We start from the raw sequence: 26,007 nt of genomic DNA, 5'->3' as shown, positions 1-26,007 counted from the left end.
GTGGGGATGAGAATAGCTGCTTTTAACTTAGAATTTGATTTACAGTCAATTATTTATCTTGTTCGCCTGGCTGCCTTCTGGGTCTTCTTTCAATATGCAGAATGTCTGTACATATGGGCCTTTAGAATTCTTATATCGACCGGTCCTATTTTCTCTCGTTGTTAGGAACCTTGGAATCTGTCGCCTTGTCTCAACGTTTGCCATCGGAACTGTCTCTCTATAGTAGTTTTACATTTATTTCTTCCTCTTTGCTTTTTGCAGTAAAATCGAACCCGTGTTGAATGTGAAGGAAAATGGGTACAAGTCGCAAGTGTGCACGCACCACACTTTGTGCATTCATGATCTGGTCATCGGGACACATGACTCATCACTTCTTTCAAGTGTCCAGAGGTTTTTGACAAAGGCAGGGATGGGGAGGTTTAGGGCCCAGCTTTGTATTCATTTAGTCTTTTTAGTTCTTTCTCTCCTTTTCCCTCTTTCCATCTCCCAAGCTGAAAAAGAATATTTATATTTTTTCTAAACGAATATATACCTTAAGTCAGTTTATTTTTATTATTTTAAAAATAATCTAGATTACGTTACAGTACACATGTACATTCAACTGTTTCTTCATTATTGTCCTATTTTCATTATTCTGACACTCATATTCGTAATCCACCAACGTTGTGTGGGAAAGATATAACCATAGCAAATCCAACGGCTTGCAATTCGGTGCTTGGAGCAGTGACAATGCACTTCAGAGTATCTTCAGCCGATCAGATGGTTTGGTCCAGATCCTTAGCGTTTAGTTTGGACTAGGCTTCCAGCTGAAAAAAAAAAAAAGCTGGTCAGAAGTACAGGCAAAGGTTGAATCGTCGGTTGCAATTTAGATTTGAAGAAAGCTTTCCTTAGAGGGAAGAGCTAAGGTGTGTGCCACTTATGTCTTTCCTCTCATCCTTTCCTGACTGTCTGTACTGCTCATGCATGCAAACCGCCTTAAGGTTTTTATACACCTGCTCTTCTTGTTTCTTTGGAAAGGGGGAAAATCACATGTCCACAGACATGTCTGTGCCCAACGTCTGAGTGAGGGAGGCTTGGGAATGCCAGACCTAGCAAGTCATAGATGTGCCGAAAAGCTAGCTTTTCTGGGTTGCTTTTTGACAGCCGATGTTCTTTGGGGCCCTGCAGTTGGGAAGGCCTTTCTCAAACTCATACCCAACCTCATGGTTCAATCCCATCGTAGACTGAGGGAGGAACAAAAGATCTACATTGAACACTGAGCCACACTTGAAACATTGCATCGAGAAATGCATGTCATCAGGTATCATAACCCAGCCTCTTACAGTCTAGGAAGAAATTGTATCAAAAGTTAATGGAGGATACCGCTTTGGATCTGCTTGCTGAGTGGCTGGGATGGTCAGAGGGAGAGTCCCATTCTCAGTGAGTAACAACTCTGAGTACTTCCTGACCTGAAAATTTGGTTGGGACACACTGCCCCTTTATGACAGTGACCAAAGACGGAGTGAGAACAAACTCTTACTGTCTGCACTTAGAAAAAAAGTTCAAGCTCGCCTTTTTCAATTGCATCAGATTTTGGCTCCTCTGGGAGTATGTCACCAAGGTAATGGCTCACATTGACATCAAACATCCAATGGTCCTGGATTTAGCAGACATCATCCACAATGTAGCCCTGCCAGGGTCTAAGGAGAAAATTTCTTTTCTAGCCATGCAAAAATAGTGACGTGTGGCTCACATCTTGAAGAGGTCCATGGGGGTGGATCTATTTAGATCAGGATCTGGTAGTCTACTTTAGGCATCAGCTCAAAGTGAAGATTAGATACGAAGAAAATAAATATGAATGTACCCTTTTATCTCCTCAAATTTTCTTTTTTTTTACAAGTGAGTCACCTCTGATCAAGGCTTGAAGGCCACTCGAAGGTAAGGGTTAAATGGTGGAAATTGGGTAGAATTTGGTTATTTAAGGGGATGGTTCAACAAGACCTTGTTTACATTGGACTTGAAGAGGACGATGTTGTAATCAGCTAGGGATCAGGCCAGTGGAAAAGAATTCCACAGACTGGCAATTCTAGGATAGAAGCTTTGTTCGTGGAATTTGTGTTTAAATTTACGCACTAATAAAGAGTGAGGAAAATTGTTGATAGTAGTTGTAGCTAGACGAGTGCTTTGTGAAAGTTTGGCAGAAGGGAACCATGGATTGAAACTGAGACAAACACTATCCATGATGATAATAATACAAAGTTGTTGTTTCAATGAAGATCGTCTTTTTTTTTTTTTTTTTTTTTTTTTTTTTTACATGGTGGTCACCACTTATCAAGGCCCGGAGGCCACTCGGGGATAAGGTTTATTGCGCGTACAGTAATCAATGGGATAGTATCGTAGTAATCGTTAGTATTGGAGATTTGATAAAGTGTCTTACTTGAGGGGACGGTTCATCAGGAATTTGTTTATGTTGGACTTGAAGATATCCAAGTTGTAGTCAGGTGGGAAACAGGCAAACGGAAGAGAAGGTCTCTTTCTATCAGATTACAACTCATCCCGTGTTGACAAGATCATGAGGACATTGTCCAGCATTGGTCATCAGAGGTCATTATTATGCAAGAAAATAAAAATAATAAACCGATCTTTGTTCGTTAAAAAAAAATATGAGTAAACATCGCAATGTTGCGTTTGTATAGAAAAAGACAAATGAACTTTCTAATTAAAGTGTTTTTGGAATAGTTCGATTATCAAGTTTAGAATGATTTTTGGCTTGATGATATCAACCCTAAGTCTGAGGTCTGTCTTTTAAGGATATGGATTTCGGTGAGTGAGCAGAATGGAATCTCTTGGCACAAAATTCAGATGATTATATTGTGTCGAGAATCCAGCAAGGCAATCTAACACTGGTCGATCCTCTTTAAACACCCTTTCTCTGTTACCACAGGAGGAGGGGGAAGTTCTTCCCTCTCGCTGTAACAAGTTATTATATCAGTTTCTTTCTCTCACTGCCACCTCAGGAGGGAGGAAGCCTTTTCTTTCTTACTGTATCAAATTATTACATCCTCTCTTTCTCATAGAAATTATTCCATGTTTCGTTTTTTAGTCTGCAAGAATTCCCCTTTCTGATTTTATCATGGTCAACAGATTTTCTAACTCTTACCATTGCATTGAATATAATGGAGATTTGCTTTCCTCTCTTTTTACTTATTTACTTTGACTGAGAGATGGTCTTTTCTTCTATCGCTCACAGGCCCATCGTCATGAACAATTCACCCTTCAGAAAAAGAATTTAATTTTTCTCAGTCTGGGATGTGTTTGTCATCACTGTCTGCTGACCCAGGGGACCTGCATCGGTCACAAAGTCAGCTAGCCCGCCTGCCAACCGAATTTCCTATTCACATGACGAGAAAAAATAATTTGTTTCGTTGCAACCTAGTTTAGTTTTTCTGCTAAATACAGTTTAACATTAATCCTTTCTGGATCCAACAACGTTGTCACTAGTGTTGGGACGATTAATCAGAAAAATCGGAACTTTTTAGAGCATCTGAATCGGAAAAATTTGTGCCTATTTTCCGATGCCAAAAACGATTCCTTTAATTATCTTTTTTATTTGATTTTTTTTTTTTTTTAAATATATCTCCCACTGCTGGTGGTAAAAATAAAATAATAAATATTTTTATAAATTTTAAGCTTCCAGTAAAACTAAATTCTATAGATTTCCCCTCCTCACAAGTGTGTTTTTACGTTTGAGAAAATATACGCACATTTAACAGCATGTGTTTATGGTTATCGGAACAAAATAACCATTTTATAGTTAAATATTTAGAAATATATAAAGAATTGGAATCGTCCCATCACTAGTTGTGATATGAACATTCACGTCGTTAATTGTAAGGAAAATCGTTCTTCTACTTATGTTCAAAACACTAAGGAGTTTTTTTACTGACAATTTATTCGATGCTTTCAACCGACAGTCTGTTTCTTTTCATTTCTTTCTCCTGACTATTTTGCGCAAACTTATGTCACAATATCTGTGTACTTCTCTTTTTAGGCCTCTGTGTTTTTAAACCAATATGCACCAGACATATGTCATTGTTTCTTTGTTTCAATTCTAATACAATCTTTTTTTCATGCATCATTTTCGTTGTCCATTGTCCGTTGCCTGACATCATATAAAAAGTTTCCATTGCATTTTAAAAATATCCAAAATATTTCAATCCTTTAACATTTTATTATTACCATTAAGTCGGGGGGGGGGGGGCGAATATTCCCCCCCCCCCCTCGTCCCAAAATCAACAAAGATTAGACCATTCCTGTAATGACCTGTTCTCTACTGACTGCAGTAAGATACCAGTTCCATGCAGTTCTAGGAGGCCTACCCTTTCAAGCTTTGCTTTCTCCCTTCGAGAAGGGATAGTTTATTGTTAATCATGAGGTGCCCCTGCTAGGGAATGCTGACGAGGCTGCACAGGCATCTTTTGCAAAGTCAGTGCTTTTTAATCCCACTTTCTAATCCTAGTGTTTCATTTTTCGCAGTGGAAGAGAAATAAATACTTTACTGTATGGCTCTGAGCTTTTAATGGTGTTTTACACTGAACTATACTTTTCCTCGATTCATCCTGTTAAAATGCCCCTGAAGAGGGTGGATGATCTAGACGAAAGTAACTCATGGTCAAGGAAGTTGACATTGTGAACAGTTAAGTTAATGAAATATATATTTTAGCACAGACATAGTTGCCGTCCTGATACTCGATGAGTATATAACTGTTTGAGATATCTGAATAATATTATTAACCGTGATCTTAAGGAGCAAATAACATCAATATACCCAATTAAACACCCCGATAATCCAAAAGTAGGTATACTGTATTGTTTAATTGATTTATTTTCTCTATTAGATTTGTGTATCATCTATATATATAAAAGCCAAACGTCTGTGTGTATGTATGTTTGTTTGTAACGCTAAAACTTTTAAAAGACGGAACCAAACTTGACAAATTTGGTATCATATCGAAGCCCCATCACCCGGATGACAAATATCGAAATTTCACGTCAAACGGACCACTAGAAGTTGGTCAACTGATCAGTTATCTTCGAGGGGGGCCCCCAAAAAACCTGTCATTATCTATATATATAAAAGACAAATGTTTGTTTGTAACGCTAAAACTTGAGATGAAAGATTCCTCTCCCCTAAGAATAAAACATATGTTCAATATCTGCTTTTGTTTTTTCATTGTTTATACGGTCCCGAGCAACGCCGGGTAGCCCTGCTAGTCTATAATATAAATCTCAACTGTCTGTTTAAATGTATGTATGTTTGTATGTCTGCCTAAAACTTTTGGTAAAGGCGACGGATTTTCACGAGATCGGTATCATTTTGAAGCTCGATCCTTCGGACAACTAATATCGAAAAATTGGCCAAAAACATTAATTCCTTCACCTCCACTGGGCACTTTTCAACAGAGAGGGTCGGTTTTTTTATTGACATTTTTTTGCAAGCCATTCAACTCTCGATGTCGCATAAAAGGCGTTATTTCGACTGCCCATGACGTCACAACCACAGTAGGCACATCAGTAAGACCGTTTGTTTTTTACTATTTTTTTTTTTTTTTTTCTCAACCAACACCCTTACACGCACCTCCACTTTCTTTTCTGCCTTCACGTCACGGGTTCAAGCCTGCCTGCCTACTATAGTATTTTTTTTTTTTTTTTTGTTCAACACGCACCTCCAAACACCCAGGCAACGCTGAGCACCCAGACTAGTCTCACAGAATTGAGCCATGCATCAATGTGAATGCCCCCGACAAGCAGCAAAGAGATCCTTAGATGCCGAAAAGCATTTTACTTTAATAGCGTCTTCTCTCAAACTGCTAGAATTTGGAATTCCCTTCCAGTCTCCTGCTTCCCTGACTGTATTGACAGGCGGAAATTTAAATGTAATGCGGACAAACATCTTACTGCTCAACTCCTTACATAATTTTCGTTAGATATGATCCCAAATAATAGCCCCTTACGTCCAAGTGATAATTGGCCTTGTTCTAACAAAAAATCTCTTGAAGAATTGTAACACACAAATGCCTAGTTCATCCTCTAGAAAACTATCACTCCTCCCTTTTTTTTTAAATTTTCTTAGCAGTTTGTTCAAGCTGGAGATGGGGCATCCTACCAAACATTCACCCACCATCTTATACAGTCCAATTGAGAGATCTTTTTAAGTTGTAACCATCCTTTTAAGTGAAATTGTTTAAATCTCTTTTGCACTTGATTCACTGGGTATATTTAAGTAGTTAAAAAAATTTTTTCATTAATCCAGTTGCTCCTGTAATTACTGGAACAATAGAGACCTTCCCGAGATTATCAGTTGTGGACGCTATGGATAGGAACATCGAGAGATGCATGTCATCAGGTATCACAAACCAGCCTAGAGTTAAGTGTGCGAAAATATAATGAAATTCCCTTCAATTTCAACTCTGGTTCTGAAAACAAGATCTATGTGTCAGAGCTATGTGAGCCTTTCTGAGTTTCCATTTTAATATAATCTTTTTTTTTTTTATTTTTTTTATTTTTAATTTTTTTAATTTTTTTTTAATCATTTTGTTTTTGTTTTACATTTATTTTTATTGCATTTTCACTCCAAACAAGGCACGGTGCCATTTTGATGTAGGGGGCTACTATCTGGGACATGATTGCAGGGATACTATGTAGGGAGTTGAGCAGCAAGATGTCTGTTTACATACAGAACACTTGAACTTCTTCATGTCAGTACATGTGGGGAAGCAGGAACCCGGAAGGGAATTCCAAAGTCTAGTAGTAGAAGGCTTTCTGACATCTGGGGATCTCTACTGTTTAGAGGTGGTATTTTGCTGTTTGTCACGGGTATTTACGTTGAAAGAGTACAAGGGCTTGGAGTTCGTCTGAGCATCTGCTATTACAATACAATTTTTTTACATAAACATCACCACTTATCAAGGCCCAGAGGCCACTCCAGGATAAGGGTAGAAGAGTGCACAGTAGTCAATTGGACAATATAGTAATCGTTAGTAATGGAAATTCGGTAAATTTGTTAACTTAAATGGAACGGCTCCTTGGCGACTCTTTTTTTAACCATTCTATTTTTGATAAATTATTTTTGGTTATTTTGATAAAATTTGCATGTAAACATTTAATATTTTTACTCAATAAAATGTATAATTCTTTCTCTTTGTCAAGTATTTTCCCATGTTACTTCAAGTTAGCTCGATTGTCTAGCCTTAATTTAAACCTATGTCACTTGTTTGGTAATGGGCGCAGTAGCTAACATAACTTTTTTCTTTTTTTTTTTCCTCTTCCTTGGCAGTGCGGGTTCGAGCCTGCCTGCCTACTACAACTTTTATTTATTTATTTTTTTTTGCGCAACACACACCTATAAACAACCGGGCAACGCTGGGGACCCAGGCTTGTCTTTGATAAAAAAAAAAAAATCAAAGTTGAAAACTTGAGTAAATAAATTTTTTTTAAAAAATAAATTTACTATTAAAATAAAAATCCCACTGTCTTTATAAATAGGACACCAAATAATTTTTAAAATATGTAAGATTATAATATTACTAAGTATTGCATAATTAATAGATTATAATATTACTAAGTATTGCATAATTAATAGATTATAATATTACTAAGTATTGCATAATTAATAGATTATAATATTACTAAGTATTGCATAATTAATAGATTATAATATTACTAAGTATTGCATAATTAATAGATTATAATATTACTAAGTATTGCATAATTAATAGATTATAATATTACTAAGTATTGCATAATTAATAGATTATAATATTACTAAGTATTGCATAATTAATAGATTATAATATTACTAAGTATTGCATAATTAATAGATTATAATATTACTAAGTATTGCATAATTAATAGATTATAATATTACTAAGTATTGCATAATTAATAGATTATAATATTACTAAGTATTGCATAATTAATAGATTATAATATTACTAAGTATTGCATAATTAATAGATTATAATATTACTAAGTATTGCATAATTAATAGATTATAATATTACTAAGTATTGCATAATTAATAGATTATAATATTACTAAGTATTGCATAATTAATAGATTATAATATTACTAAGTATTGCATAATTAATAGATTATAATATTACTAAGTATTGCATAATTAATAGATTATAATATTACTAAGTATTGCATAATTAATAGATTATAATATTACTAAGTATTGCATAATTAATAGATTATAATATTACTAAGTATTGCATAATTAATAGATTATAATATTACTAAGTATTGCATAATTAATAGATTATAATATTACTAAGTATTGCATAATTAATAGATTATAATATTACTAAGTATTGCATAATTAATAGATTATAATATTACTAAGTATTGCATAATTAATAGATTATAATATTACTAAGTATTGCATAATTAATAGATTATAATATTACTAAGTATTGCATAATTAATAGATTATAATATTACTAAGTATTGCATAATTAATAGATTATAATATTACTAAGTATTGCATAATTAATAGATTATAATATTACTAAGTATTGCATAATTAATAGATTATAATATTACTAAGTATTGCATAATTAATAGATTATAATATTACTAAGTATTGCATAATTAATAGATTATAATATTACTAAGTATTGCATAATTAATAGATTATATTACTAAGTATTGCATAATTAATAGATTATAATATTACTAAGTATTGCATAATTAATAGATTATATTACTAAGTATTGCATAATTAATAGATTATAATATTACTAAGTATTGCATAATTAATAGAGTATAATATTACTAAGTATTGCATAATTAATAGATTATAATATTACTAAGCATTGCATAATTAATAGATTATAATATTACTAAGTATTGCATAATTAATAGAGTATAATATTACTAAGTATTGCATAATTAATAGATTATAATATTACTAAGTATTGCATAATTAATAGATTATAATATTACTAAGTATTGCATAATTAATAGAGTATAATATTACTAAGTATTGCATAATTAATAGATTATAATATTACTAAGTATTGCATAATTAATAGAGTATAATATTACTAAGTATTGCATAATTAATAGATTATAATATTACTAAGTATTGCATAATTAATAGAGTATAATATTACTAAGTATTGCATAATTAATAGATTATAATATTACTAAGCATTGCATAATTAATAGATTATAATATTACTAAGTATTGAATAATTAATAGATTATAATATTACTAAGTATTGCATAATTAATAGATTATAATATTACTAAGTATTGAATAATTAATAGATTATAATATTACTAAGCATTGCATAATTAATAGATTATAATATTACTAAGTATTGCATAATTAATAGATTATAATATTACTAAGCATTGCATTATTAATAGAGTATAATATTACTAAGTATTGCATAATTAATAGATTATAATATTACTAAGTATTGAATAATTAATAGATTATAATATTACTAAGTATTGCATAATTAATAGATTATAATATTACTAAGCATTGCATAATTAATAGATTATAATATTACTAAGTATTGCATAATTAATAGATTATGATATTACTAAGTATTGCATAATTAATAGATTATAATATTACTAAGTATTGCATAATTAATAGATTATAATATTACTAAGCATTGCATAATTAATAGATTATAATATTACTAAGCATTGCATAATTAATAGATTATGATATTACTAAGTATTGCATAATTAATAGATTATGATATTACTAAGTATTGCATAATTATTCTAAAGAAAGGATAAAATTCATCTATATTTATCAACTTTTCTCGATTAGCACCAGTCGATAGATTCGAGCCTGGCAACAGAAGTCATCTCTGGCTTCATTAGCAAGGACCCAATTCATTTGGCTATGGTTAACCGGGAGAAATATTGTTGAAATTTAAACATTTTTGAAATGTTGATGTTGAAATTTAAACATTTATTTTTTAAATGCTTTTTAACGTCCGTCAGTGATCTAATCATTATGATGATCTGCGCATAAGTGCTAAATTGACTGCTTTTTATTTCAACTGAAAGTGCTCAACGATAAGAAACAAGTTTCTTAAAGGGCTGACATAATTATTTACTATAATTATTAAATTATATATATATATATATATATAAACCAAGTTAAAGGTATTCAAGAGTGCTCAATAAAAAAGAGCAAAATTTCCAACCAACTGTCCGAAACATTAGCATGTTCAGTGTTGCGACTATGTAATATTTGTCTATATAAATAAAAAATATTATATATCTCTACAATTATATAAATGCAACTTTGTGTGTGAGTTCGCTCCTTATAGACTCTGAAACGGCTGAATAGATTTTCTTTAAAATTTACAGAACTGTAGTGTATAAGTCTGGGAGTGATCTTAGTTAAGTTTTATCTCAGAATACCCCCGATAATTACCGATAATCGAAACCATTATTTTAATTTATCTGTGATCAGTAGAGCCATTTTTTTCCATGTCGTCGCTTAGCAACATTGATAGAACGGGTCGTGAAAATTCTACTGTAGGTAAGTTGATAGCGTGTTTTTTTTTTGTTTTTTTTGCATGACGTGGTCTGTAGGTTCAAACCCCACACATAAATTTCTTTGTTTTTATTTTCATTAACTGAAAAGAAGTTTATATAAAATAATTCCATAAAAGAAACAGGCTCTCTAGAGTGCCATGTAGAATAATATATTTTGGACTAATTTACTGCATGGGGGCATGTGAAGCTTCCTCCCGAGCGATTTCATGGATTTCAATGACAATAAAAAATATAGGAGTGTGAAATATTCGTTTATCATCATTCAATCCCAGGAACGTCGGGTCTCCCTGCTAGTACTTAATAAAAAGAGCTAGATTTTTCTCCTTTAGAAAAAAACATAATAGCAATATAAACACAGATGTAACATGCAAATTCAATATGGTCACGCTACCTGCCAATATCTGCTGTATGTTTTCCGGATATTATCAATTAATTTTATCCAGTATAATAAATTCCTATCATAGTTCTTAGATTCACTCTCCGAAAATAGTCCAACTTTAAGATAGTTGGAGGTGATTTTACATCTACTGTTACATGCCCAAGTATTGGTTGCACCATCAGTGTTTATCTTTTATCTTTTCATTCTCTACTTTTAACATTTACCCATTATGCCTTCCGTGCTTAAATACTGAACGCACCCCTTTACACTGGCATTATGAAACTCTGTGCAATTTCATTGGCTGCCCCAGATCTAAACCAGATTGCTGGAACGTCTTTTTTGAAGTCTCAACAACAAACATGGCAATGCTCATTTCTTATGTAAAAGTAGGTAATACCTTCCACTTGTTTAACTTAATATTTATATGCATTTGTGCTGAACATAGTTTTATTAGAACAAAAAGAACAATCAATCATCATTTTCTACTTTCTTTGTCACCATGAAATACTATTTGAAAAAGGCAAAACACAAAAGAATTATTGAAATTTCTAGAAATGTAATTTCTTTGTCATTTTATTAGCTATTCTAATAAATGCCCATTAGATTCGAGAATATAATCTCAAGAACAGTAAAATGTTCCATGCTTATTTTATTTCATTGTTAGCTTCGTTGCCGCCGCTGAAATCGATGTTTTCTAAATATAGAGGATTTTCATTTTCAAGTAAAAAAAAAAAAAAAAACGAAACAATTAAACTTTGTAGAAAGGTAACTTTTTTTTTTTTGCCGTTTTCTAAAATAAACTAGCCTGGATGCTTGGTGCTGTCCAGGTTTTGGAGATGTGTGTTGACCCCCCCCCCCCAAAGTGGTAGACAGAGAGAGAGAGAGAGAGAGAACTAAAACATTGAAAAATAAACTTTCTGGTGAATAATAAAAAAAAAAAAAATTAAAAAAAAAAAAAAAATGGGGGGGGGGGATCATTTTTTTGGCCTTTTTTATTCTGTTCGTTTTACATATTCTGGCTTTCAATTTTTTTTTTTTAATATCAAATTCACTTTGATGAAATAACCATCCAACTTAAAATAAGTTTCCTACATACAGATATAGTAAATAGACCATTAGTTCAATATATAGTTAGCAGGGCTACCCCGCACCACCCGGAGTTGTAATTTCTGTAAAATACATAGATTACAACAAATAAACCTAAACAATCTGCAAACTACAGTAATTTTAGGAGTTCAGTTTATTTTCAGACAAAATCAAAATAAAAACCTCTTTATGCAGTTCGAACTCTTAACCTCTGCCTTTAACTATAGCATCCTAACCAATTGAGCCACCAAATTCTTTCTCATGAAAACTGCAAATGGCAACCGTTAAAACGGGTGTTTATTTTGTTTGCTTATTCTTTACTAGCCTGGGTGTCTGGAGGTGTGTTAAGCAAAAAAAAAAAGGCAGTTGGCAGGTATGGCGTGTTCGCTATTGTGCCCATGGAAGTGACATAAGTTTTAATTAAGGCCAGTCAATCGAAAAGAGGGGATGGCTTTCCAAAATATCAGTGAAAAAATGCCCAGTTGAGGGTGAAGGAATTAATGTTTTTTGCCAATTTTTCGATACTTGTCGTCTGAAGGGTCGAGCTTCAAAACGATATTGATCTCGTGAAAATCTGTTGCCTCTGTCGAAAATTTTAGGCAGACATACAAACAAACATACATACATTTAAACAGACAGGTGAGACTTATATTATAGACTAGCAGGGATGCCTGGCGTTTCCTGGGTGTTTAGAGAGGTGTGTTTGAAAAAAAAAAAAAAAGTGGTAGTAGGGAGGCAGGTTTGAACCCGTGACGCAAAGGCGGAAAAGAAAGTGTAAGAAAACCTGACATCTTACTGCTATGCTATGACGCGACAGGAAGTGAAGTGTTCAAATTTTAGCAATGTCAATCAAAAAGTTGACTTGCAGAAATGCATAGTTTTAAGTGAATGAGTTCACGCAGGCGCAGAAATGAACGTCTGGCTTGTTAAGAATCATGCACTTAACTCTGGCTGTAGGCCAGTTTGTTCCATATCTGTCTCCCCATGATGTTGGGGAAAACCAGCTCTCCCCTAAAAGGGAGAGCTCTGGCAGTGTCCAAATGAGTAGCAATTGTCTGATATGAAGGGTTTCTCTCACACTGATCAAAGCTAATTGGCTTTCTGGACGTCCCGGCCGGAAGGCCAGGAGGCTGTCAACTTGGCTTCGATTAGTTTCGCTTTTTTATGAAAAAGACAAAAAAACACTGAAAGGACTGGAAGGAGGCAATTTTTTAAAAGTCGATCAAAATAAAGATACAGACGACGTCCTTTCACAAATCGAAGATATTATCATCTAGGAAGTATAAGGAAAGTTCTCCATAATAGTAACCTTGTTGAGAACCCTGGCAAAAATGCCTTTCGTGGACATACAAAGACGCATGCGCCCATTTCGCCTTTTACATAATAGATGGCTATTTCAGATTCGCAAATATATTCTCAAAAACGGTAAACACTACATACTTCTTCTGCGTCGTCGACGTGTTCTAAATATAGAGAATTTACACTACCTTTATTTAACACGAAATACTTATCCAAGTATGTAGACGTTACATTTTTGCTGCTTTGTTGGTTATTCTAATAAAGACCCATTATATTTCAGATTATTCATAATTTTAATAAATCATCTTAGAATAAAATGACTTGCCTTTTGCCCAGGAACAAACTGATCACAGTGTAGTATTTGTTCTGATGTTACACTTCACCTTTTCTGTTCTCAATCAGTGGAGAAGAAATCCGTCTAAACTGAGGCAATTTTTATTTTTGATCCTATCCAGAGTGGATTCCCCACATTAAAAGCCAATTCACCCTTAGCCTGCGAAGGAAAATTTCCAACACAAGCACAAAAAACATTGGGGATAAAGGACAACCTTGACGAATAGATCAAGATAACCTGAAGGGTCTCGATCTTTTCCCGTTCACTTCTAGCATCAGTGCGGGGTTTGCATAAAGGAGGTCAAGACGAGTGAAATTGCAGGCCAAAAACCGGCTGCCAACAAAACAGATCCCGAGTAATGATGGTCCACCCTATCGAAGGCTTGGGACTGATTTAAATTGATCAGCATGGCTTAAGTGTCGACTTTTTCTATCATCAAGCGTATTGAGTGCAAGTTATTTTGGATTGTCCTTCCCTTCATAGCACAAGTTTGCTCGGGGCTAATTAGACCAGCCAGGAGAAGCTGCAGATGATTGGCGAGAAACTTGGCCAGAATCTTTAACTAAGCGTTAAGCATCGTTCAAGGCCGATAATTATCTAAGCCATCACAACCATCTTTGCTTTTGTGTAACTGCATCACAATGCTCATGGTAAAGTACTTGGGTATCGAGCCGTTCCTAAACCATGAGTTATATAACACTTAGACTCTGGACATTCAGAGTAGCAAGCTTAAGGAGATCCATTATGGTGCGTTAGGGTTGGGAACCAGAAACGAACATCGTGGTCGTTACCGTGCTGATGGCTTATGTTATTGAATAGGTACCCGTCTGAGTATCAATGAGCCTATCACGAGAAATACCGCTAACATGCTACGGATATGTTAGTTTGGCTATTCTATACAGAGATGGGTGCATCTTTATAGGAACCTGCTCAACACATTTCCGTAAATTAAGAATGTCGGCATCCTTAAAAACGCTGAAGGTGAAGAGTTTGAAGATTTTGTCTATTCTAGCATTGTCCATAAATCTTTTGCCTCCTCCTTTTTTCGAATAACCATAACCCGATCCTTTTGGCATTAGGGAAATTGCTGAGGTCATCTGTTTTCCAGCCACTTCCTTGAATTCGATAAGTTTTGAAAGATCGACCCCTTTAAAATATACTGAGTTATTAATTTGTGCCTCACTGATGGTGCAGATTTCCTTACTGGGGAGGTAGTGTTTTTTCCTCCCCTTTTCCAGGGAGGGATTTCAGTCTCTTTTTAAGGATATAGGATTTTCAGTGTCCTTTGGAGTGTGTGATAGAGGTAGGGGTTTTGCTGGGGACGCAGGAGGAGTATTATGGGGAGTGGCGGAAGTAGAAAGGGTAGGGAAAGAGTGAGATTTTGTCTTTTTAATGGGGCTGAGAGGAATCAGTTTTGGTGGTTTCTGGGGGACGGGAGATGTAACTGGAGGAGGCATGACTTTCACTGGTGAACAATGTTTTGGTTTTGTCGGGGACTGAGTTGAGGTTCAGAGTTGCTGTATTCAGGTGTGATTTTGGGCTTTGTTTAGGAGGTTGAGGTTTGCTGGGTGATTTGGTGGGTAGTTGATTTTTGGGCATCTAACTTCTTAGATTTACTATTTCGACATATTTTGCTTTGCCGGGGTCATAGCATCCTTCTATATTTGTTCGAGACTCGGGCAGCCAGAGATTTTTTTTTTTTTTTTTTTTTTTTTTTTGTGAAGAACGATAACCTAAGGTTCTCTTTTGAGGTTTTCTTGAGGTTCGTCATCCTTAAGACTCTTGGGGGAGGATTCAAGGTTCTTTTACGAACAGCTGAACCCCCAGATGTTGAGCTACACTTGATTTTGGATTCATTGGGGGTTTCTTCTGGGTGCAATTCGAGGTGAGGTGATTGATCTCGCCACAAGTCCAGATGGTTGGTCGCCTGCTACGATGATCAGAAGATTTTCTTCACTGACTCTGAGGAAGTGAAATTTTCCTTGTTGAAAAAAATGTCAAATGAGCATATGCCATGAAACTCGTTGCATTGTACAGAAACAATCTCTCTGTATTTTAAAAGAATTGCTCCAATGTGTTCTCCATCGACGTGGGACGAGGCATGAAAAACTGAGATAATGGTTCACCATTTCCCCATATATTCTAAGCGTAGGATGTAATTAGTTGTTATAACTTCTTTTTGAGATATTTCTACGCACTTTTCTACTGAATTGAACATTGTGTTCCAAGTATTATAACTCTTACATTTTATGGCACATTGCGGACGATATCCTGCTGTCGCCAGTAAATTATGATTTCAGTAGATGCTCTGATGACTTTTCGTTTTACCCTCTTCACGAATTTTGTATCATTAATAACTTTCGGAGGTTTGCTCTAGTTGTTGTTGCTTAAAATAGATGTAGCATCTTGCGACGCCTTTTCTATAGTGTCAATATCGATTGGTATCTGGCCAGCAGAAGCAGCCATAGCCGAACCGTTAAAAACGGTTGTAAAAATAAAAGTTCAAAACTTTTATTAAAAAAATAACCGTAAAAAAAAATCTGAATCAAAATTGTAATGCGTTAATAACAACAAAAAACGCAAAAGAAATTAAATATAACCAACCGCAATGTGTAATGGGAGTATGACCCCTGTAAGTTGGGAGATTCTATTTATAAATGATAGGAACTGACCAATCAAATTAAGCCACATTCTGCTATCAACCAATCAGAAACCAGAATTGCCCTATAAAACTATTGAGTCTTTTAGCACATAATTTTTTCGTGTCAACATGAGGATTTTTTGCTTTTTGCCTCCTGCAAAATTATAAAGTCCAGGACCTGTACAGAACAGCTACCCACTGAAAACTCTTCATCTCCAGAACTTGTACAGAATAGCTACCCATCGGAAACTCTCCTGAAATTAAACATGGCTTCCAATTTAAGAACATGATTTTTGGAATATATTTTCTTTCTGTCTTTTTTGCACATTATACAAATTTTTTGTTTTAATACATGGGAAGTTTAAACAAGTACTGAATAAAAAGCATAATAAATTAAAAAAAAAAACAAAGCATTAATGAAAGCACTAAATAAACAACAAATAAAAATAAAATAAAAACGACAAAAAAATATAACAATGAACAAAGCAAAAAAATATCAACGGAATAACAAATGTTTCAAACTGAAAAAAGGTATGAAACGATTTATTTATACAACTTTATCGTTCCAGATTTTAAGCAAAAATGAATTTGTACAGATAAAACATGAAAAAATGATTATGAAGTTCATGACAAAATGAGGGATGACAAGTAGAAATAGCAATTTAGACGTGTATTTACAAAATGTTAGTGTATAATCATCTCCTTCAGGAATTTTTTTTCTTCTCTTTTTTAATCTTTAATGTTTTTAAAATGTTTATCAAGGTTTCTCAATTCTTTTTTCGCCTTAAAAAAAAAAAAAACTTTTTTTTTTTTTTTTTTGTAAAAACCAACCTTTTCTCAAAAGCTTTTTATTTTTCCATGTACTCATCAAAATACTACAACCCCACTATATATCTAATAGATAAAATAAAGCCAGCCAAATAGCATTTCTCACACAAGATCAATACTTAATTTTGCGAAAAATAGCTGGCAGACACCGGGGCATGTTTAAAAAAAAAAAAAAGAAAAAAAAAATTCTTTTTTAAAAACCAACACTTTAAATAGTATCCATAATCTTTCTATATCTACTAAATAAAATAAAGCCAATCAATTTGGTCAGATGTGCTAAATATACTAAATAGCATTTCTTACACAAAAATATTTGTTTTTCATCATAAGTGATGGACACCGGGGCATGTTCTTCAATGAAAGATATATACATTTCGAATTAATTTGATTAAAAACATAATTAGTAATAACATTAGATTATATAAAAATAGTTTTCTACCAATATTTTCTTCAAAGCTAATTATATACACCCTTTATTTAATTTATTTTTATGGAAATCATTTCAGACAAGACGGCATAAAGCTACTTAAGATCAAAAGCTAAAAAATAAAAAATACTAGTTCAAGGTCAAAAGCTAGAGAACAATAAGTGCTAAACAGATATTCAGATTTAAAACAACAAAAAAAAAACCCAACAAAAACAGCAATTCTTTCCCCTTTGTCAGAAACATCGCTCATGGAATGTAAGGCTCTAAGGACACAAGAGAAGCGATCGTTTATTTAGTCTTTTTGTCTCTGTTCTTTCAATCAATCGCGTATCAATTGTAAAAAAAAAAAACTGAATCTTGCAGATTTTAGAAGATGAATTCTGTTAAATATTTCATCAGATAGACCCCAAAAATGTGCTTTCAAATTAAGTTCCCATCATTCTTTCTAAATTCATCTAATCGACCTTTAAAATTATTTACAAAACTATTTTCAACCTGATTAAGCAATTTGTAGGAGAAAAAATATATATTGCTCCATTTGGAGGGGGGGGGGTCGCATAATATAATAGATTTACCTAAAATAATTTTGCCAGACATTGAAAAAAAAAAAAACAAAAAAAAAAGCAAAGCAAAAAAAAAAAAAAACTGCATCTTAAAATAACCCATTAATTAATTTAAATGTCACAATTAAGTCACCATTTATAAATGCACAAGTATATGAAATTATCTTATCAGATTTTCAAAGTCGGACCCAAATAGCATTTAAGCTGAAAAATCCAAAATGATTTCTGACTAGACAATTCCTACTTGTTACCATATTGTTGGCAATATAATTTTCTTTGCTACAGTTTATTTAAAAGAAATGTCTTAGTCTAGCCCAGTCAACTTCTAATAAGGAACATTTTTTTACATAATCACTTAAAAATAAAAATCAACAAGCAAGATAACTCATTTTAAATTGAAGAATATAGAAGTTGTCTATATTACATTTAAAAATCTACATCATAAAGAGTTAAAAATTAAAATGACTTCCCTACATTTCAGGTAAAACAGTTGGTAGAGCTTGTATCAAATATAATCGATGCCTCCGTTCACTCTCGAAAGACAAAGGATACCCCTTGTAGGGGGCAGCTGCGTGTGTAATTGTGAGGAAAGGGTTGCACATTTACCATCTACACCTCTCCTGAATCTGCATTGTTTGAGTCCAGTGGCAGGGAGAGGTTCAGGACGACTGGAAACAATGCTGAAATAAGCGGAAAGCACATACAGCACCTGGAAGTCCCAAATGGTCACCCATTTTAATACTGACCAGGTTCAACGTTGCTTAACTTTAGTGATCTAGCAGGAACCGGTGTGTCAACATGACTATGCCATATATATATATATATATATATATATATATATATATATATATATATATATATATATATATATATATATATATATATATATATATATATATATATATATATATAATATTAGTGAATCAAAATATTTTCTTACTTTTTTAGATGAGGATTGATAATTAATATTATTTGGATTATTAAACTGCTGTTCTCATCTTGAGTATTATTTTTGCAATGTTTGTATCAATGTAACATCCGACTTTCTTCAGGTGTATCTTGACGAAATAAGATCTTTTCTAGAGCAAAAGTGCACCACCTCACAGCTTTGAAGATGATTTGTAGGATTATCTGTCGAGAAGGAATGCTTTCAGTCTTGGTAGACAATGAATACCCCTCGTAAATGTGGCTGCATGGGGGAGTCTATATTGCTCTTCGGAGTTTATTTTTATTACATATTGTGTAACATAGTTGAAGATTTCATCGTACAGTTCGGATATGGGCAGATTTTTTTTTTTTTTTTTTTTGCTCTATAATTTCATTTCACCATTTTTCCAAAAAGATGAAGCTACGATAGCTGCCAACAATTCTCTTTATCTATTTTTGCCTAAAACTAAAGGTAAATTCCATGAGCAAAGTTCTTTCCTAGAACTACCTGTTTGTGGAGCATGACACATTCGTTTTCAAGTCTATATTGACAATAATTGAAAAAAAAAAAAAATAATAATACTGCTAATAATATTAAGCTCTACACACATATTGAGCACTATTGAAGTAAACCCTGAAAATCTATACACAATATATTATTACATCATCTTATAACATGTCTTCATGGGTATATGAAACGTGGAGGGGGGAGATTGAAATCAATTATAAAAGCGACAAACAATATATTAAGGGAGAAGGGTGGTGTTGATGGAACGAACCCAAGCGAAGTTACAAACTTTTCAAAGGCAAAACTTTTCTACCTTGATAAATGTGAAATATCTTTTTCTTTTTTTTTTTTTTATTCCAAGCCTCTGCATGTAAATCAACTAATAATAACCATCCTAAATTATTTCTATTCAAGCGTTACAATGGAACAGTTTACACCCATTTCCTGCCAAACTCGGATGTAGGTAGGTTCGCCCTTTTAACGCCTGTTTTTCACTTTTAGTAAAAAAAAAAAAAAAAAAAAAAAAAAAAAAATCAGGTAATGCTTAGTAAGCAAAGAAGCTTCCTTCTATATAGTGATTGACAAAGACGAAAAGAAATTCTAGCGCAAAAAAATCTGCCTATATCCAAACTGTTCGATGATATCTTGAACAATGTCACACAATATGTAACAAAGAGCAATAAAAGAAGTCATGCCTAAAGAACCTCTTCTACTCCCTGCAGTGGCCACTCTTTGGTGTTCCCATTTACTTGCCACTAAATCGATTGTAGGGAAAATCCAACTCTTTACAAAGAGGTACTCCAGATTGCTACAAAAAAATAACCTCAGTCTAAAAGGATTTCTCATTCACTGACTGAGTAAAAAAAAAAAAAAAAAAAAAAAAAAAAAAACCTATCAGGTAATGCTTAGTAAGTACAGAATCACTTTTCTTTCTATATAGTAATTGACAAAGGCGGAAAGAAGAAAAGACCCCTTTTACTCCCTGCAGTGACCACTCTTTGGTGTCCCCATTTACTTGCCTTCTTTATGAAGGTAAAGTTGAACAGTCATTTTCTAACATGGTAAAAATCCAGTCCCTCAAAAAGGGGCACTCTAGATTGGGACAAAAAAAAAGTTGCTTCAGTCTAGAAGGGTTTACCCAAAAAGATGAAGCTACGATAGCTGCCAACAATTTTCTTTATCTATTTTTGCCTAAAACTAAAGGTAAATTCCATGAGCAAAGTTTTTTTTTTTTTTTCCTAGAACTATCCATCTGTGGAACGCAATACAGTGACCATAACATGCGTTTTCAAGTCTAATGTAAACAAGTTCCTGTTGAGCCATTCTCTTAAATAATCAAATGTTACCTAAGTTCCTATAGTATCGATCGATCATCAGTGTTGTCTCGCTGATCACCTGACACTCATTAGACTTTATCCTTGAGTGGCCTTTGAGCCTTGAAAATCGACTCCCTTCCCTAGTAAAAAAAAAATTAGGAGTAGGGTGTTTGAGTATCTAGCTACTGATTAATTTGAGTTTACAACTGGTGGATGTGTAAGCGTTGGCTTTTAGAAAAGATTCATAGACATAAAATTTTCCAAAAAAAATTTTGTAATTAAAAAAGAAAAAAAATTAAAATGAACTAAGTTAAAAAATTTTTTTTTACAAAAATTAAACTTTTTTTAATGGAATTTTTTTTAGTCCAATTATGATCAAAATGGAACCTTGAGATTTTTTTTTGTCTTAGAAATTATTCTTTTTTCATTTTCTCCTGATTTGTTTTACAAACTGAACCATTCCTGTGAAATGAATGCAACTGATTTTTTTTTTTTTTTTTTTTTTTCATAGCCATGCGTATTTGTTGGTATTCATACAAAACTAAATGTAATGCCGGAGCAACAAGAAAATTTAAAAAAAAAAAAAAAAAAAAAAAGGAACAAAAAAGGAAGATAAACACAAACAAAAAAACAATGCAAACAAAGTAAAAAAAAAAAATAAATAAAAACAAACATTAAAAAGATAATTCATAATTTTTTTTTTTTAAAGTGAAAAAAAAATTAACAAAGAAGAAAAAGGAAAAAAAAGAACAAATTTCTTCACTGTTTCGCAATTTCCTGTAAAAAAAAAAAAAATGTAAATTTTATAAATTTTTTTTCTTATTTTGAATTAATTATTTATTTTTTTTATTTCCTGAAAGTTCAAACAAACAGATAACTGGGCGGATTTAAGCATTGATGAGAGATGATGATGATGAGTAAGAGCAGCCAACATCTCCAGGTTTTCAGAGATTCCAAGGAAGTGAGTTTTTTTTGTTTTTTTTATATATCTTTTTTTGAAACATCACACGGTAAAATGTCACACATACAAAAAAAAAAGCACACCATATTATTCTCCCTTTCACATAGTATACATAAATATATATGTGACATCTGCATATCATGTTATACACAAAAAACGCATACAAAGACAGATGTTATATGTTCACTCACGAAATGTGTTCATCATAATTTATATATGTAATGTGTATTCTCGTACTAAAGTGATGTATCTCTATATATAAAGTAGTAGCGTTCGTGTGTGTGTCGATGTGTACAACTTTCCTACAGCACAAACCATTGGACAGATCATGACCAAACCTGGCATGATGGTTTCCGACTTAGGGACTGTGCACAGTATTTTTCAAGATCACGGTCTAATGTTAAGGTCAGGATTTTACTGGTGTGTGTGTGTATATATATATATATATATATATATATATATATATATATATATATATATATATATATGAGAGAGAGAATTGCAAAGATGAATACAAGTATTCCCTTGAAAATTGGAACCTATCAAGATAATAAAAACTGAATATAAACCCCCGAAAGACAATGGATACCACCTGCATGTGTAATTGTGAGGCAAGTGTTGCACAATCACCAACCACACCTCTCCTGAATCAGAACTGCTTGAGTACAATGGTAAGGTGAAGTCCAGAACGACTGGAAACAGTGCCGAGATAAGCAGAGAGCACATACAGCACCTGGAATTCCCAAATGGTCACGCATTTTAGTACTGACCAGGCTCAACGTTGCTTTCTCAACGACGGAAAATAATAATAAATTACAAGCCAGTCTATCAATTCCTGAACCAAAAAAATTCCAAGAGATTCGAGTTTGAATGTAAGAATTCTTATATTTCACATTAATCTTTCCTATATATATATATATATATATATATATATATATATATATATATATATATATATACTAGCATTTCAGCCCGGCGTTGCCCGGGTGTTTGGAGGTGTATGTTGAGCAAAAAAAAAAAAAAAAGAGTAAATTTTTTTTTAATTTGACCCCTATTATGACCCCTTAAAATTTATAGTTTCAGGCTCAAATCACTTTATTAAGTTAGATCCAGGTTCAAGGAACCTATATCTAAAATTTCAAGTGTCTAGACCCAAAATTGTCGGAGGAGTTTGGTAGAGTTCTTAAAGGTCAAATCGTTGAAATTTGACCCCTTAACAGCCAAATTTCTGGCTGACACCCGTCACATCGATTTTTCCCAAATCTCAGTACCCGGTATTTCAAATTTCGAGTCTATAGACTAAAAATTGAAAGAGTTATTGCGTAGGTAAATGTACACAGACAGACAAACAGACAGACACGTTCACTTTTATAGATATATAGATATATATATATATATTTTTTACATAGGAGTTACCACTTATCAAGGCTCGGAGACCATTCGAGGATAAGGGTTATTCAATAGGATAATATCCTAGTAATCGTTAGTAATGGAGATTTGATAAATTGGATTACTTAAGGGGTCGGCTCATAAGGAATTTGTTTACATTGGACTTGAAGAGATCCAAGTTGTAGTCAGCTGGGGAACAAGCTGGGTGCTTTTTTATTAGAGCAAAAATCGAACGTTGAAAAAAATTTCCATTAAAAAAAAAAAAAAACCAATGGCATCGTATTACTTTTATGCTAATTTCGACTAAAAGCAATGTTACTTAATTGCCATTGTCGTAATTGGTTAACTATTACTGTACTATTACATGAAAACATGTACTTTCATGGTTCCATGATTAGTCGATATCTGCCATTAATTGTAACAAGACAAACAGCAGGGGAAGTAACTGCAGTCTAAGTATACTGTGCAATTTACTTTGACAATTATTTTCATTAATAATTAATTTTTCTACTTCATCGGTTTTCTTAATTTTTGGATATGTTACTAATATCAACATGACGATTAAGTAGGTACCATTTGTTTTAATTGAAAGCTAAGATTTTGATAATAATGAAGAAGCACCTTATTTTTTTTTAATATATATCTTCAAATTTATGCTAATCATCAATTCATATCCTCTATGAAAAGAACATATCTTCGAAAGTCCATGGATTAAGGATTTTTCACTGAATATAACTTCCTTAATTTATTTACCACGGACTGTTATCCTCATCTTTCTTAGTTGTTGTTTCATGACGTTCCAGCCAACTATTCCTCTGGCGTTCGTCAGGTGGTAGCCACAACGGGATAGGAACTCCGTATCTTCTAACTGCATTCTCAGCAATTACTGCCATCCATAGTTGTCGTCTCACCACGTTTTTGGACAAAGGAATAGTTGGCTGAAACGTCGTGAAACAACAACTAAGAAAGATGAGGATAATAGTCCGCAATAAATAAATAAATAAATACTTGTTTGAATTTGATGGATTAATAAATAAAAAATTTATTCAATTTTACTTTTCATCATAAATCTTTCCTATTTCTCTCTCCCTTTCTCCCTATATGTATATTTTGGCAGCAAGTCGTTATCAACGCATGTTTGATTAAATACCACAGTTTTCTTCCTTTTTTAATTTTTCTGTTGATTTTCTCGATCTGCTGAGCATTTTTTCTTGTTTTAGTTGATAAGTTGTGTTTTATGTTGCCGAGTGATCTTTTCTCAGCCATTGTCCTCGAGCGCTTTCGATCCTTGATCATCAGGAGCAATTTTGTTGTTAAGGAGGCTTTTTTTTTCTGTTGCCGTTTTATATGTAATTTATTTTGTTTTATTTATTGGTTAAATTTTGTACGCAACTTACCAACAGAAACAAGAAAAATGCTCGGCAGGTTGAGAAAATCAACAGAAAAATAAAGAAAACTGTCATATTTAATCAGATGGGCCTTGCTATATATATATATATATATATATATATATATATTTGGATTAAGGTGCAGATTGGAAATTTTTGTCAAACTCTGGAACATGTACGAAGCTTCAAACTGAGCTTCCTATTTAATTCACGGTGATAGATTGTCTTCTGAATATTGAAGTATCAATCCTTACTACAGGTGCACTTCTACCTGTCCATGGCTGACGGAATAAGAACAATCTACTCTCACAAATTAAATAAAAGGTTCGGTTTGAAATTCTGTATCAGTTCCAAAATTCGACTACAAGGTTCATAAGTTCGAAAAAGATACACCTAAAGAAAATCGGAGGTGGGGGGGTTACATTGATTGCAACTTCGTAAACATACCAATTAAAATGAGAAGACTAGTCTGTATAATCCAAAATAATACAAAATATCAAGCCGCATCTCAAAAATTCTTAAACACACACACACACATATATATTTATGGAAAAGTTGAAGTTCAAGGGCTAAAACAATTGAGCTTTTCACAGGCGATCAAATAATATCAAATTTATTCATTAAAAAATCGGATGTTATGAATTCCCAAGATATATTAAATACTGCAGCTAAAAATAAGCTCAATGGTTAACAGGTTATGTTAAACAAAGATCTCATATTATAATCCAGTAGATTACAAAATTTATGACATAATTACTTGAAATTTAAACTATTATAATTAACCGAAATAATAAAAAAAAGAGGAAATCAACATATATTATCCATATGTAGATCATTTTATTTCTATAATGCAATAGAGATGATAAAATGATTTTCCTGAAACGTACGTACATGTGTTGATTTTTGGAGTGTGATTATATTTAAAATTCTAATTATGTCAAATTTTATAATCTAATAAAATATATATTTGAATGGGTCATAATAAATCAGTTTTAAGAATTATATCAGGTTGGTGTAAAAATGTTTTTTTTTTGTTTTTTTTTTACATTCAACCTTTATATAAAAAACGACACTATTTTTGCACCAACCTAATATTTAAGCTTACACTCCCACACACATATCAAATTGAAAACAAACACAAAGATTAAACAAAAACAAACAAATGCACATTTAAAAATCTTTTTTGTTGTTGTCTTCCCCCCTCGAATCTTCTGCATTTGTCTTGTCCAAATAGCTGTAAGTTCTTGCTGGACCCTGGTAGATGATGATTTGTCTCCTATCCCAAACCAGTGCTCTCCCCCAGGGTGGGGGATGCTCAAGAGATTGAAAAGGGCAATAAAGTGCTGTTGTATTGATTTCAAACATTTGAAGGAAAAAGTGAAT

At 32.9% G+C, this 26,007-nt stretch overlaps 1 long non-coding RNA gene across 1 annotated transcript in view; it reads left to right on the top strand.

Moving 5' to 3' along the window:
- LOC145283715 (uncharacterized) overlaps positions 1-26,007 on the top strand; it is a 214,982-nt gene that overhangs the window by 19,939 nt on the left and 169,036 nt on the right. Inside the window, exon 2 of the long non-coding RNA XR_013868717.1 lies at positions 21,747-21,847. This is a non-coding gene — a long non-coding RNA (uncharacterized LOC145283715). The remainder of the gene's footprint in view (positions 1-21,746; positions 21,848-26,007) is intronic.

Source organism: Euprymna scolopes, chromosome 8, assembly GCF_053919585.1.
Source record: "Euprymna scolopes isolate OS-2025 chromosome 8, ASM5391958v1, whole genome shotgun sequence".
NCBI lineage: Eukaryota > Metazoa > Mollusca > Cephalopoda > Sepiida > Sepiolidae > Euprymna > Euprymna scolopes.
The sequence above is the reverse complement of the archived record's forward strand: the minus strand, read 5'-3'. Positions and strand labels throughout refer to the sequence as shown.